Below are 14,959 nucleotides of genomic sequence, written 5' to 3'. Positions count from 1 at the left end.
CACTGCAGCTGGATTAAATACAGAACGCAGCCGCAAATAAAACTGGTGCCGGGTAATTGCACCCCTCAGTGGGAGGACTGGAAAACAGGGCAGAGGCTCTTCCAACCTCAAAGCTGCTCCAGTGCACATGAACCACCGCACAGCCGCCGCAGAGAGCTGCAGCCAGCTGCACGACTGGTGCAGACGCTAGAGATAGCGTGCTAATGCTAAAGCTGTCGACATATTTATTGCACACTGTTGACGTTTCAGACGACAGGTCTGTTGTCAGTCAGCGTGCACGGCCTCGGGGTGCTGCTCTGATGGGCGAGCTCTTGTGTTTGTTTGGTTGTTTGTTTAATAATATATTGTTTATTTTGTCCGGATAGATTAATGCTGTTTAGAAGTGCAATGACCCCTGGAATCAGTAAACTTGTTCGTCATTTTTAAGATTACGATTTGGTAATCAATTTTTTCAAACCAATTTTAAATAAAGTTGCAGCTATAAGAACAAATTTTTGTCCGAATATCCTTTCCTGTTGCAGTGGTTGGTTGTGCTCTGCGCACCATGCCACTCTCCGCTATTTAGGTTAGCACGAGGCTAGGTGAGGTGGATAAGATCTTGTGAACTTTGGCTTGTTCACACTTGTGAGCAAACCGGAAACAGCCAGTTAGTTACACGTGCAGATTAAAAAAATAAAAACAAATGGAAAGGAATCTAATTCAACACAGAGGTCAGCTGGACAACAGTGGGCGGAGTCGAAGGAGGCTGCAGGTCTTCACCTTGATTGTATTTGTTGACTGTTGTTATTGTTTTTTTTATTGGTTATGTTTGGTTTATTGTTTGTTTGTTTTTAGTCTGCCTTGCTGTTATTGTCATTGTGCACTTTGAGATTTGACCACAAATGTAAAGTGCGTTACAATAAAATCTATTATTATTATTGTTATTATTATCATTACCTTGGATGGCCTATTTAAATGCAGGAAAACAGGCTGAGTTACGTCAATCAGCGGGTAAAGTGTCTGTGAAGCTGTGCCAGCAGCACCAGTAGCACCAGTCTGACTGCACCAGTGTGTGTGTGTGTGTGTGTGTGTGTGTGTGTGTGTGTGTGTGTGTGGCATCCCGCATGGCTGCGTGCCCCCCTCTTTCAGGACCACCTACTTACAGAGCAGCACTGTCCCCCTCCCCCCCTCCCCTACACACACTCCTCGCAAACACGTCCACTTGTGCACGTGTGACTCATTAGCGTTCAAAGCGCCGTGAACAAGCAGCAAACATGATTCAGTGCCATTAACAGCAACGACTCAGGAGATGAAAAAAGGTGCAGCTGCTGCTGCTGCTGCTGCTGCTGCTGCTGCTGCTGCTGCAGCTCCCACCTGAGGAAAAGCCTTCATGCAGTCAGTCCCATTAGGGACGGCTGAGGGAGGACTAGTCACGTTGCGTGGTCCCTTCACACTACTAAGGAGGAACTGATCAGTGCGGCTTGCACTCCAGACCTCGTGTGAGGCCGCGAGCGGCGGGCGAAGCCCTGTGTATATTTCACCCCAAAATAGCACGACAGCCAGTCTCGACTCTGAGAAAGAAGGGGGAAAAAAAAACCACACTGCTGGTTTGCGCCTACAGCTCAATCCAAAAACATCTCCATGCACGTGCATTCAGTCTGACAGCTCGCACAGGCTCAACGACTGCAGCCAAAACATGTTTTGCTGATGGTTTTGGAGTTTCTGCAGCAAAAAGAGCATTTTATAAATGGATGTGGGTCGACAGCATGAATGACAAAATTTGTGACTTAGGAATGAAATCCCAAATCGTTTATTCTATAATATTTTGGAAGGCTCCATTTCAAGCAAAAAAGGAAATGATTGGACTATATTCAAATCAGAGCAATAAAATATTTTTATTACATTCTGAAAGCACCGCGCTTCCTGTTAGTAGTGTCTCACTTTCATTATGACTAAACTTCGCCCACAACTACAGTCCAAAGGGTGCTGACTGAAGCTGTTTATGTTTTACTATCATTATTCCACTTCTTATAAACAGGATCCAATAAAAGTCACACGCTGGTCCTTTAAAAAGTCATATAGAACATTAATGTGACAAGCACTTCTGCTGCATTTTTTTGGTGCTATGACATTTACACCCTCTGTCCCCTGTTTTCTGCAGTGCACGCTAATGTAATGCAATAGTCTCTCCTGCTTCTGCTGCAGGAGAGACTATTGCAAGTCAGGGCTCAGTTTCCAGCCTGGATGCAGAATGGGTTCTGCACGATTTGCACGTCTATTTTTCTGGCATCCAAACCAGAGCTGCGACTTCACTGCCCGTCATGTGTCGACGGTGATCACGCCGCAGCCTCTGAGATCTCCGCAGCCTGGCGTCTGTCTGCCTCTCTATTGGCCGCTGAGATGTGTGGAGCAGCGAGATGCCGAGGGAGAGGCCGTGTTTCCAGTCTAGACAGACGTCTGCCACTTTGAACAAAAGAGACTTCAAAGACCTGGCAACCCCCCCCCCCCCGCCCCCCCCCTAAACCACCCGGCCGCAAGCAATATGTCGGTCGTTGGCCCTCGTGTACTCTCGGAAAGCGTGCACGAACACACACACACACACCTCTGTCATGTAGACCCCTCCCTCCCCTGCGCACACACTCTCCCCTTGAACACGAGTTTTCCAGTCTGCAGAGCTAAAAGCAGCCGTCTCACACGCCCCTGCCGCCAGTCAGCACTTTTCCAGCTGAGTGAAAAACCGTCTCCTGCTGAACTGAAAGGGAGGGGAAGAAAAAAACAGAAAAACAACACACACTGGAACCTGCAACTGAGTTCACGACTGATCAGATCAACTAAAAAAGTGTGCAGCCGTGCAAACTGTGCTGCTGATCACAACTCAAAGAAAAGACAAACCAGCCCAGTCTTCAGTGCTGGGCTGAGCAAGACGGTGAATCGTGAGCCAAGGGAGAAGAGAAGGGCGAGGCACCAGGGAGGACGTGGTGAGAACCAGCAGTGACATCATCACTTTCCCACCAGAGGAGCCGTGAGAGGCTGAGAGGCCGGGGCCGGCCTTTTACTCTGGCAACCCACATCAGCCAGTTTGCACGGAGCCGACGCTGATGACTTTGTGCACTGGGGCAAACAGAGAGCGTAGAGACTGGAGCAGCGCCAGTCGTGTGAACTGCAAAGACCAAGAAGAAAACAACCCAAATTCCCGGAGTTCCTTGGAGTCGACTCCCACAACTCTGTCATTTCGGCAAACTATCATTAGGTTTACATAAACAGAGAAGAATTTGCAAATGAGAAGGACAGAACCGAATGAAATCTATCTCACTGCCGTCTGCAGCAGATCTCGTCGCCGTGTCGTCGGTGTGCAGAGGTTCCAGTCCTGCAGCGTCTGGCTGCCCTTGTGCCGTCTGCCCGGCACATTTTCCTCCCTCCTCATTTCTCCAAGACAGACAAACCAAAACACTTCCAAACATCGGCTTCAAAGCTCGCCGCAGCCTCGACGGCTTCACTTTATCGCTCGGCTCTGCCGCGACACAGCAACAGCCGCCTTTCTGTGCCCTAGTCGATCGGAATCAGCCAATGGCATGCAAGGGACGAAGGACGCGCAACGGCCAATGTTAACTGCCGTTTCCCCTTCACTCTGCTTTTCTGCTGCTAGAAAAAAAAAAACGCAAGGTTGTGCTTGGAGGACCAATCAGTTGAAAAAAATCCAGGACAAACTGATGCTGTTTGATCCCTTACAGGGGAACGACTTTATGATCGCACTGCACAAGGCAGCTTTCGGTTCCGCAACTGCTGTTTGGATCATGCCATGATGTATGTATGACTTGCTAAGTCATACAGGACTGTAGACTTAGCAAGAGATTTGATTTTTTTCTCCATATTTACATCAAGTCCGACAACTACGCTGGTGCATTATAAAAAGAAGCCCAAACTCTCTGCAAAACAGGTTGGAATGCAGCAGAGTGAGTGCTGCATGTTCAGGGGTGTTAGGTTTATCAGCTGCATGTAAGCGCAGCCACAGTCAGCGTTTTTCAACCTCTATGCTGCTGCACACTAGTGTACTGTGAGATAATGTCAGGTGTGCCGTGAAAAATGATCCAATTTCACTTAATTGGTGTAAAAAATCTAAACAGGCCCAGGTTTCACACGGAGTGAGAATAAATGAATTCAGACACTGTATCGTCATTATTAGGCCAGAACGTTGGTGGTGTACCATGGGATTTTTTTCAATGTAACTAATGTACAGTGGCTCACAAAAGGTTGAAAAACACTGCTCTAGAAAACGGTGCAGCTGAGCGCTGCAGAAATGCAGCAGAGAGGCACAGCGAGACGCTGCAGCACCGCCCCGGAGCTGCAGGTATGGCTGCTGAGATAAGTGGCGCTGACGGGACCCCACCCACCTACCCACCACACTGGCTGCACACCAGGGAATGGTGGGAAATTCACCGCTCTGCAAGACAGCCCTCGCCGGCTCGGGACAGACTCTCAAGGGTAGCCATTACACCCGAGCAGACGGCTTCCAGGAAGAAGGGCTCTGTGCCGAGGTCAGTGGAAAAGTTCTGCCCATCGAATGTGTGGAGCTGCAAAATGACACAACTCAGTTGTTCCCGGCCGACTCCCCCCCGGTACAGCAGCTCCTCAGATGCCGGCAACACAACACAATCCTGTAAATTCGGGGGGCTTTAGCGGGATCAAGGGGGCAAAAAAAACAACACAGTCACAGAGCGTCTAGACGGACGACTTGACACAACTCATTTCTGCTGCATTTCCAAAAATCCCAAACTCCTGTGTAATTACTCGGAGGCTTCACTCCCGTCCAAAGGTGCAAAGAACGACGGACTGTCTGTGGGCCAACAATGACGAGTCTGTTGCCAGAAGGCCCCCACTCTCCAATATGGCGACCCATTCATTTCAATGTAGTTGCTCACCCAGCGCATGCACCCAAGACCTCTGCATTAGAGGGTGCATAGAGCGTGCATACTTCACTCCGTGCTGTTGTAACTACCGTGATACGTCAAGACGCATCAGCCAATGAGAACGAGCCGAAACACAGCAGCGCGTACGACGCCGTGATGTAACACTTAGACCAACTAATGTCTGGTGATTTTCTGGCCTTTATAATTATTTTGATAGACTAAAAGACCATGACTGAAAAATCAGCAATAGAAAGATTTGCTATGAACTGCATTTCAGGTCATTTGTCCTGTCAGCTACATGTGCTTTTTTTTTACTGCAGTACCTCAAGTGGCCACTGGAAGAAATTGGCATGCCCCCATACTGCCAGTCTGCTATTCAGTTCTTATAATACATCCATGGTCTGTGCAGCAGCAGCAGCAGCAACGGTGACGAGTGATGCCAGATTAGCGTGAAACACGGAGACAAAAACAAGCGAGCGCAGATTAGACCAGCGCGTCCAGGAGATACGGAGTCGCGAGGGGCTAATCGCCGTCCTCAAATGGTGTGATAATTAGAAACATTGCTGTGTGAACACGGGTGACTTAACGTGCCAGCTGTCGGCGGTGGAGACGAGCAGCATGTGTGTCAGGGACTCAGGCAGATAGCGGCGATAGCGGCGGGGACGGGCAGCCGTCTGGTATGCGGAGAACCGAGGGGCGCACACAAGCGCATCCGTTTCACCGACCAGGAAGCATCCAATTAGCAGCGGTGTGACGATGCACTCGACTCATGAGAAGAGACGATACACGATACTGGGTTCACGAGAACGAGACGAGATTTTCACATTGCTTTTAAGAAAACTACAATGACAGAAAAAATAGACTGGACAAAGTTTTTATTGAGCAGAGTGACAAAACATTGCAGAGGCAGTGTTTTATAGCTTGTATTCATACCTTATACACATTTTCTGGCAGTTGAGACCTTTGTACGGAAGAGGATTAGAGCCACAACTGCAATGTTGAGAATGAAGTCAAGATTTCAAGGTTAAAGTCAAAGTTTCAATTCTGTTAATAAAGTTGGAATTTTGTGATTCAAGACGAAAGGCTGTGCGCACGAGCCTCGTGACGTACCACCGTTTTGAACAGGGTAGTTTCCTGTTTACTGTGGCTAACGTTACCTTCCTTCCTACCTTCCAGTAGTTCCAGTCTACTCGCCACGTCACTTGGAGGAGGTTGCCGCCACGCAAACTATTTAAAATGTGTGGGGGTCATCTTCAATGTTGATATTGAACATTTTGGCTCTTGCCCCGATACACTTGTTCTTCTTCTTGTGTCCTTCTTATCAGTTTTTGGCAGAATAGACGCAGCAAAGGCGCATTACTGCCCCCAAAGGTGACAAATAGATGTGCACCTGCGAGACAGCTTTTCACTTCTACAAGAAATATCGCCATGATTTAATCTCGCACTCGTCACACCCTTACTCATTAGGCTTTGCTCCACACGTACGCACACACACACACATGCACACACACACACGCACAAACACTCATCTGCCTGACTAACCCTGACTAATAGGCCCAGGGTGAACCATCTCGTGTCCTTCTCTTTGAGCTGCAGCGGCTGGTTTAATTTCACGGACGTCTTTCTCTTGCAAGAACGTTCTGACTCCCTTAAAGACAACAGTGAAGGTCGGCCCTCGACTGCTGTCAGGTGGACAGGGAGAGGGAGGTTCAGCCGTCCCTTCAGCCTGCTGTTAAATGACCAACTAGTACTACTTGTGTAATCCAGGGCACGGGTGCACTCGTGGTTTTAGGCTGCATCCTGACTTTGAAATTCATAACGAGCAAAAACAAATTGTCTTTGTCTTTCTTCCTTAATGCAATGACGACAGTGCAAAAGGTCAAAGGTAAGGGGGCGAGCGTGAGGCATGCAGGAGCTGCAGAGTTTACTTGTATCGTGCACTGCAAATGACAGTTAATCCAAGCATTTGCCATGAAATTATACAGAACTTCACTCACGACTCGGAGAGTAAATCAGCTGCATTTGTGAGCTTTTGCTGCTTCTCTGACATAAAGGTCTCCTGCATTCCTCAGGGTTCCGGGCCATTGTTTGGACAAAGGGAGGGATTGCGAGGAATCCAGTTTAAGTGTAACTCATGCAAACAGAGAGACTTCAAGAGGGAGCAGTTACGGGAAACTGCAGGGGGGGACAGAGACGGAGGACGAGAACAAAGCAGCGTCGATCGTGGACGCCTCCTTCCCCCCCGACGCTGCTGCGACTGACGACAGAGTTCTCGGCATTCCTTCCACGGGGGAAGGTCCTGAGGTAATGCATGAGCTCATTAGCTAAAAGAATGTGTTGACGCTCATCGGGACATTCAGACACAGTGCCGAAAATAGCCTCGCGCTATTTTGTTGTTTCTGGCTGCCGGTGGTTGGAGCCCAAAAATTGCTCAAAGCGTGAGCGGGGCAGGCGGGGCGGGGTGGCGGGCAGGAATGCCAGCTGGGTGCTGCCCAGATCAGCCGTGATGGCCACACTTTCCAGCGAGGTGCCTCTGGTCTGGTCCCCCAGTAATGGGGCCGTTATCAGCCCAACACAAACGGAGGCCTGTGGCAGATAAACGCCCTTCAGACGTCAGCGCACACGCACTGAGGTGGAGAGGCAGGGGGACACCAGCGACCTGGGCCTGGGAGCGTCGCCGTGCTCTGCACTCACCTCGGGAAACAAACAGCATTGTTGTGCAAAAAAAAAAAAAACAACTGCACAAAAGAAAGAGCCGGTGCAGTCGAGTGGCTGTTTTCTGCAAATGGCAGCAAAGGGGGGAAGGAGAGAATGAATGGACAGAAAGATGTGTTTGTGGCCAAGACGACGGAGAGATAAGAGCGCGCGTGTGTGTGTGTGTGTGTGGTGGAGAGAGTGCAGCTGTGTGTATGTTGCATTTGGACGCAGTCCAAGATTCTGCTGCTGGCGACACGGACGCCATAAAAACTTAAAGCTATTGTGAGAGCTTTGCCTTTCCTCGCCATGCCCTCCCCAACGCACACACACACACACACACACACACACACACACACGCACACACACACACACACACACACACACACACACAGATGCACGCACGCACCCTCTGAAAGCTACTATTCATGACGACGACCGGCAGATACGACACAATGGCTCTCCATCTCTCTCGCCCAGCGCTGCCCTGCCTGTATGGAACAATAAACAAAGGTGTTCAGTCTTTCCAGCCACCACCCCTTAGCTGGTCCCACCGCATGTATGTTTAAAATACGAAGGGATCGTGAACCGGCGTTGCTGGAAGGCCTTTGCGCAGCTCCTCCTCCCAGCGCCCGACAGGGGAAGGGTTAAACGACAGCAGAGCAGGGATGGAATAACTGATAAGAGCTCGGACGTCAGACAGCTCATTAGAAAACAGCAGAAAGGTCATAAAGTCAGTTTGTTTTTCATGTTAGGAGGAAATGGGATTACTCACAGGGTGATAGAGTGGAGTGTGTGTGTGTGCGTGCGTGTGTGTGTGTGTCTGTGTGCGTGTGTGTGTGTGTGCGTGCGTGCTGTGACAAAGACTTTAAACGTGTGCGTTTGGTGCTGAAAGCTGCAGGGTCTGTTTTTGCAGCTTGCAGGCACATTATTGTTTAGTGGCTAAACACCTATTCACATTTTTGCACTCCGGTGTCACAGCTGCAGAGAGATTTTGGAGAACCCCAGAAAAAAGTATTTTTTTTTTTTTTTGTTTGTTTTAGCCTCCAACGAAAAAGGACAGTTTTAGCTTAGATGTGGACTTTCAACATGTTTGGCATGTGGCGACAGGTAACAAACACGTGGCTAAGCGTGACCGACATCTCTCAGTGCGTTTACATGGCACTAGAGAAATTCAAATTATTGCCTTAGTCCGATTATGATCGGAGAACTCACGTGCATGTAAACACCTTAGTCCGATTCCAATCGGACTAAGGTGTTTCCGATTGGAATCTGAGAACTCCGACTGAGACACACAGATAATGCGATCGGAATTCGAATTTCTCTGCAATGTATACGCCTTAGTCGGACTATTAACTGGACAATGCGTGTGCGCACGGGTCACGCCTCCCTCTCGCGACTCAAGACCGCACAACTACATTGTCTAACAAAACAGACGGCGCGAAAAACCAGAGAAACAACCTGGCAAATGCGAATAAGAATGTTCACTTTTGGAGGGAGGATGAGACCGGGGTGATGCTTTCTCTTCTAAAAGAGATGGACACATCAAAATACATGGATGGACGGAAAACGCGCAACGGAGACCTTTTTAAGGTAGCGCAGCAAATAGAGGGCTGCGGCTTTGCGCGCACACCTGAACAAATACGTATTCGTTTGTATTTATATTTCTACGTTTTTGTTCACATTTTTTGTAAGTTGAAAGTTTGACTTTGTAAATAAAAGCACACCAAAAAGATGTTTTTCTGATTTGTTTTTATTTTGGTAAATTCACTGTTTTTCTGCTGGAACCGGCGTGCAGCGGCACGAGCTTCCTCCACGGTCGGCACTTTAATGAGCGTGTGTATAACTGAAGACACCGTACACAAACTTTTTAACTGTGTATTTGTGCACTCCAAACTGGTTTGCAACGACACGGTATTCTGCGAAGATAGCCCGTTTGTATAAAACAGTAGCGCTTCTCATCTGGAGGGGAACTGGCGTTCTAACAGTCAACTCCGAGGGGCTTAAAACATCTTTCATCAGTCCACAAAGTTTGTCGAATGATCTGCGCCTCATTCGGAAATTGTCTTTCCATTCCGTGTCCGAAAACTCCTTCAATACGACGCTCTGCCACCAGTCTGCGCTCCGAACACGCATCCAACAAGAGTTTCGGGTGATGGCACAAAGCGTAGCATCAAAGACATTGTGTTGTTGTAGCCCTCCAACAGCATACGACGTTCTTGTCTGCCATTTAAAATCTCCGTGAGCACGAGACATAGACCTTATCTGCAAAGCAACACGTACATTATGTACTATCGCACATATCGTAACAATGTAATATGTCAATCGGAAGCAGCTGACCAGCTGAAAAGACTCACTCCACCCCCTAGTGTTGGGAGGAGGACACGTTCCCGTCAATAATTTGAATTTCTCAGCTGCATGTATACGGGGGCAAGGTGAGAACTCGGATTGGACGAGAAAACCGAATTATTGCTTAGTCCGATTAAGCTCTGCATGTAAACGCACGAGTGACATGGTAAAATATGTCAGGTCTCTTTGTGACATCTCAACGGGACGATGCTCACACGAGCACAAGAAGTGAAGGACTTGGTGCTGTGTTTTGGGAGTTTGCTGACAGACTGTCCACGCAGACAGAAAACAGTGTCTTGATAGGGACAATACAGGACCTTTAATAACTGACCATGTTTGCTTTTACATTTTTAATTCCCCTGGATCAACAAACGCAGTCCAGTCAGGTGACACCTGCTGTGCAAGTGATGCAAACGTAAAGCTTTTTTTGAAAGATCCGCTAGTGTGATGCCAGCACAGGGGTCGAGATAAACAGGGCAAAGTCCAGGAGAGAAACAGAGAGAGAAGGATTTCACTTTCTGTTCCATTTTCCAGATGAGTTGAAATTGAGACATTGTCAGGACTTTCCCAGGCGCAGGCGAGTGAAAATTTCTCAAGTGAATCAGCGGAGACCCGACTCAGCCGCCCACAGAAACCAGAGGAGGCGCCGCCGCCATGTTTTTCCAAGGAAAACAACAGAATGTGGACTGTCAACGGCACCGGCGAAACAGCACTGGAATGAGTGCCAACTGCTAACACGAAGCTCCTGCAGCTGAGTGTAGCTTCTTCAGGGGTCTGAAGGCTCCGGGAGCCAGCAGCTGCTAAAGAGACCCCGTGTGGACACCTGAGGAACTGCCGTCGGAAACCAGGCACGACGACGGAGTTTAAAAAAAATTAAAATACTTGGTGGATTAAATTACAGATTTTTTTTATGTTGAGCTGAGAATTTAATTGAGTTTCTTCTTTTTTTCAAAAAAAGGTTTTAGGTCACATTCCTGGTGAAAACATTCCAACTAGTTTCAGCTTCTCAAATGCAGATTGCTGCCAGTGTCATAGACTGTGCTGCAATGACTTTACATGTGAAGGGACCTGACTGCTGATTTGGCAAAAATCATTCCCAAGAGACCAGTTTGGCCTCTGGCAGATTCTCCAGAGGAAATGACCCGTGTTTCACATCTAACTGGAAATAGCTGCTGTTTTTTAAGGAACTCAGATGGCGCACTGACGTCAGGAAACACGGGGGAATTTAGGGGCACCGTGTTTCCGGCTACCAGGGCATCCATCCTCTCTTTGGCATGGCCCCCTTCAGTCTGTGATATCTGAGAAGACACATTTACCCCTGCGTGTCACTTGGGGTGAAACCAACATTTCTACTGACGGCCAGTGTTCCTCAGGTCAATGTTCAAAAGGATCTTTGACTCTGTAGAAGGGGAGGGGCAGTACAACAGCCGGATCATGCCAGTTTAGATTTATTTGGGCTGGTCCATTCATCTGGAAAACACATAAAGCCTGTTTCACTTGAAACATTTTCGACTGATTTGTGACCAAAGTCTTATTTTTTTTTTCAACTGTCCTACATCCGTTTCTCAAGAAACAGACGTATTTTTTCAAATATTGATCATGAATGAATGGACTCTATTTGGAGTGAATAGTAAGCAAACAGCATTTTCTAATGAATTTCAGAGAAGCTACCCTGCTGTGGCAGCTGCATGCAGAGGAGATGAAGATCAGAGTGTGCACAGTATTACGTGCACAGAATTACTGTCCTCTGGATTGTTCAACTGAACAAAACCTGCTGTTTTTGCCATTGCAGAGAAATTCAATGATTTCAACCTTGCATGAGTGCGTTGATCCTGTTGGGCTTCTGCAGGCTAGAGCAGCAATCATGTGCACTTTAAGGCAGGAGACAGAAGCAATCAGCACAGATCTATTTTTCATATGAAGCACTCGCGGTGCCAGGGGAATCTCAACCTGTTTGGCCTGTTCAAACCTGATCACATCCAGTCATGTGCCCCCCCCCCCTCCTCCCCCCCACCTCCCGCTGACACGTGTTGCAATTCAAATCTGTGCCACTTGAGGGTGAAAGCGACTGGAATTGGGTCACTTGCGCCAGCTAGTGTGGCTGCAGTGATGGACAGATCATAAGGTTTCATCCGGTCTTTATCTGCAGGAGAGGCTACAGAGAGTTCAGAACCCAAACACTCACTGTCCCAGCAAGAACGGCAAGGAATGACAGGACGGCCACGAGATTAGTGCACGTGAGCGTTCTGAACAAGTTGCACATGCTGTCTTGTTCAGTGTGGCACACACACACACACACATACACACACACACACACACACACACACACACACACACACACACACACACACACACTCGAAACTGGAAGTAGTTTTTTTCAGAAAAAGGCAGCAGTCATACTGAAACAGGAAATTAAATCAAAGTGAGTTAAAAATTATTACAAACAAAAATCAATCTGACTTAGTTTCATGTCACGGTAACCTTGTCGCAGTGCACGCCGCAAGTATTTACTGTGCTGCCTTTCCAAGGACATGTGACCTGCTTTTATGGCCACTTTATGACGGAGCTGAAGGACTCGATCAGCGCTGAGTGAAAAAGACGGATGAGGTCAGAACAAAACAGTCACGAAGAGAAACAGTCTGTGGCATTACATGAGAATGAGAAAGCAAAAAGCGGTATGTCACACTAGGATTTACCCTTCTACAGTCACTGCTGGTAAAATCAGAGTTTCTGGTTAAGATTCTTTGTTTCCATTATTACTACTGTGGGTCTTTCCTTGGCCAGTAGCGCAGCCTATTGAGAGCAGGGCTGCTGGCACCGAACACTATCTTGTTGAGATAACTGCACTCAACATTTATTACAACCATGTTATTGTAATTTGTAATTTGCATTTTCCCCACATTCTCTCACTTATTAAACTAAAATGTCTGCAAGCAAATCTAACGTATAAAATACTACTAAGTAAATAAAAAAAATGGCAGCGCATTTAACCGCATCTTCTTAACCAGACAACACTTTTAAACACCAGGACTTCATAATTAGATTTCTGTATGTCTTTCTTTCTTTATTTTTAAGTCGGCAAGCATTGGGTGATGCTGATTGTGTCAAAATGGCAAAAAGGCCGCAGCAACAGGTCAACCTGCGGTTTCTACATGCTGCCAGTCAACTCCAGTTCAGTAGCTTAACATTGATAGAGTTGCAACAAAAGAAAACACGCACCTGCCAGGTGAGAATGCGGCCCTCAAACAAACGCCTTTCTCTTTTGCCAAAAACGATTAAACCCCTGGCCAGTGACATAAACACCTTCTAGAGAACCAGTTGCAGTTGCCGGGCAGATTTGGCAGCGAGGCAGAACAGACATAACTACTGACTAGAATACGTCACACAGACACTTACTGAACCGCACACTTTCTATTACCCTGAGGGCACAAGAATGGCCACACCCACCCCCCTCAATAACGTCCCAAGGAGGGAACTACATCAACATGGAGTTGCAGTTGAAGGCCCAGCGTGTACGATTCAGCATACAGCCTACTGCAGACAGTGCTAAAGCCTCTCAACAGCATTAATAAATAAGCATTAATAATAAAAAAGCAATATTTGACTGCTTGACACAGCTTCATTTTCTTTTGTTTTTTCTTCCCCCCTCTCTTTTTCCTTCTTCCTCTTCAGTTATTGTTTATTTAATGCAGGTTCTGGATGTCATTATTCACTGGCAGTGGTGAGGGGTGGGGTGACGGGAGGGAGTTGCGGGGTTATATTTGTTTTGAGTTACCGTACCTGTAATACCATTTGTTCTACCTGTATTCCTCTTTGGACTCATACATGCAGTATATATTTTTCTTCTTTTATCATTATGACTTGGATATAATGGCATTGACCTTCCTTCTTATAGGTGTCTCCTCTGCATATACTTGTATATATCCTGCCACAGGTTCACCTCTGTAATGACCTGTTGACTCACTGCATTGTTTGTCATAATCATAATTAACTTGAGAAAAAAAATCTTCAATAAAAATACTTGGATTAAAATGAACATGCAGATTGCATTATTAGTTACAGTGAGTGAGATTTTTCAAGGATAAGGCAAAGGAACACTTTGTTTTTCTCACTGAATGACGTTTGTTTGCTGTTGTCGCTAGCAGCCACGGCACTGCGTGTTGTGAGTCAATGTGAACTGCCAACAGGCCAGTTTGATTTTCCCCAAGTCACCATTTACACAGCAAACATGAATCTTCACTGTTTTTTCTTTTTTTTTTTAAAGAAAACAAGTGCAACATTTGAAATTTCCACCAAACTTTGTCACTGCTTTACTCTGCAAAGGGCAAATAGTAAAACCATGGAAATCCATTTTTTCCCTAAGCAGAAGAAAGAAACACAGCAGTCCACAGAAAGTTGCACTCTAGTCACCACCTCAGCAGAAAATGCTCAACACAACGCTCCCTTATTAAGGCTGAAAAAATAGGGTTTCAGTGTGCATGCATAGATATAATCATTTTTTTCCCCCCAAAGCGGCGCCAGAGTGAATGTATTACAGATTCAGAGTCAGATTGCTTGAGGAGACAGAAATGTTCCTGCTAATCAGATAACGCTCCGCTTCCCTAATGAGGCTCGGAGAGGTGAGCGCACAAGGAGCCACTGTACGGGAAGTGACGGCGGCGAGAGAGAAAATGTGAGGCCTTGTTTCAGTGAGAACAGAAGAACACAAATCACAGCCTGCAAAGCTTTGAAATGCGTCTCCTATTTTTTCTCTTTTCTTTTTTTTTTAATCACACAGAGTGAATGAGGAACCTGATGAGCAGATGCTGAGGCCGCGCACGAGAAGACAGACGCTGATTGTGCGTCCAGTTCACACCTGTTTCTGCTCATTTCAAGCACACAAACTGAAGTGTGAGGACGGGACAAAAAAACTTTGACTGTGGAGCCTCTGCCTCCCTGGAAACAAGCTTTGAGCTCAGACGCTCTGGCCACAGGTGTCGAGCTCCTATCAAGCCGCCTTGCAAGGCCTCAGTGAGGAGGAGCGCGCGCAC

The 14,959-nt window shown here is 47.2% G+C and overlaps 1 protein-coding gene and 1 long non-coding RNA gene across 2 annotated transcripts in view; one reads left to right on the top strand and one right to left on the bottom strand.

Annotated features, from left to right (window-relative positions):
* The window catches only part of LOC142884963 (uncharacterized), a 166,555-nt gene that overhangs the window by 3,413 nt on the left and 148,183 nt on the right, over positions 1-14,959 (top strand). The window lies entirely within an intron of this gene.
* Positions 1-14,959, bottom strand: part of gng12a (guanine nucleotide binding protein (G protein), gamma 12a) — a 28,296-nt gene that overhangs the window by 6,243 nt on the left and 7,094 nt on the right. The gene's annotated exons all lie outside the window — the stretch shown is intronic.

This window comes from Nelusetta ayraudi, unplaced genomic scaffold (assembly GCF_046127955.1).
Source record: "Nelusetta ayraudi isolate G7.1 ecotype Tasmania unplaced genomic scaffold, CSIRO-AGI_Nayr_v1 ptg000011l, whole genome shotgun sequence".
NCBI lineage: Eukaryota > Metazoa > Chordata > Actinopteri > Tetraodontiformes > Monacanthidae > Nelusetta > Nelusetta ayraudi.
The sequence above is the reverse complement of the archived record's forward strand: the minus strand, read 5'-3'. Positions and strand labels throughout refer to the sequence as shown.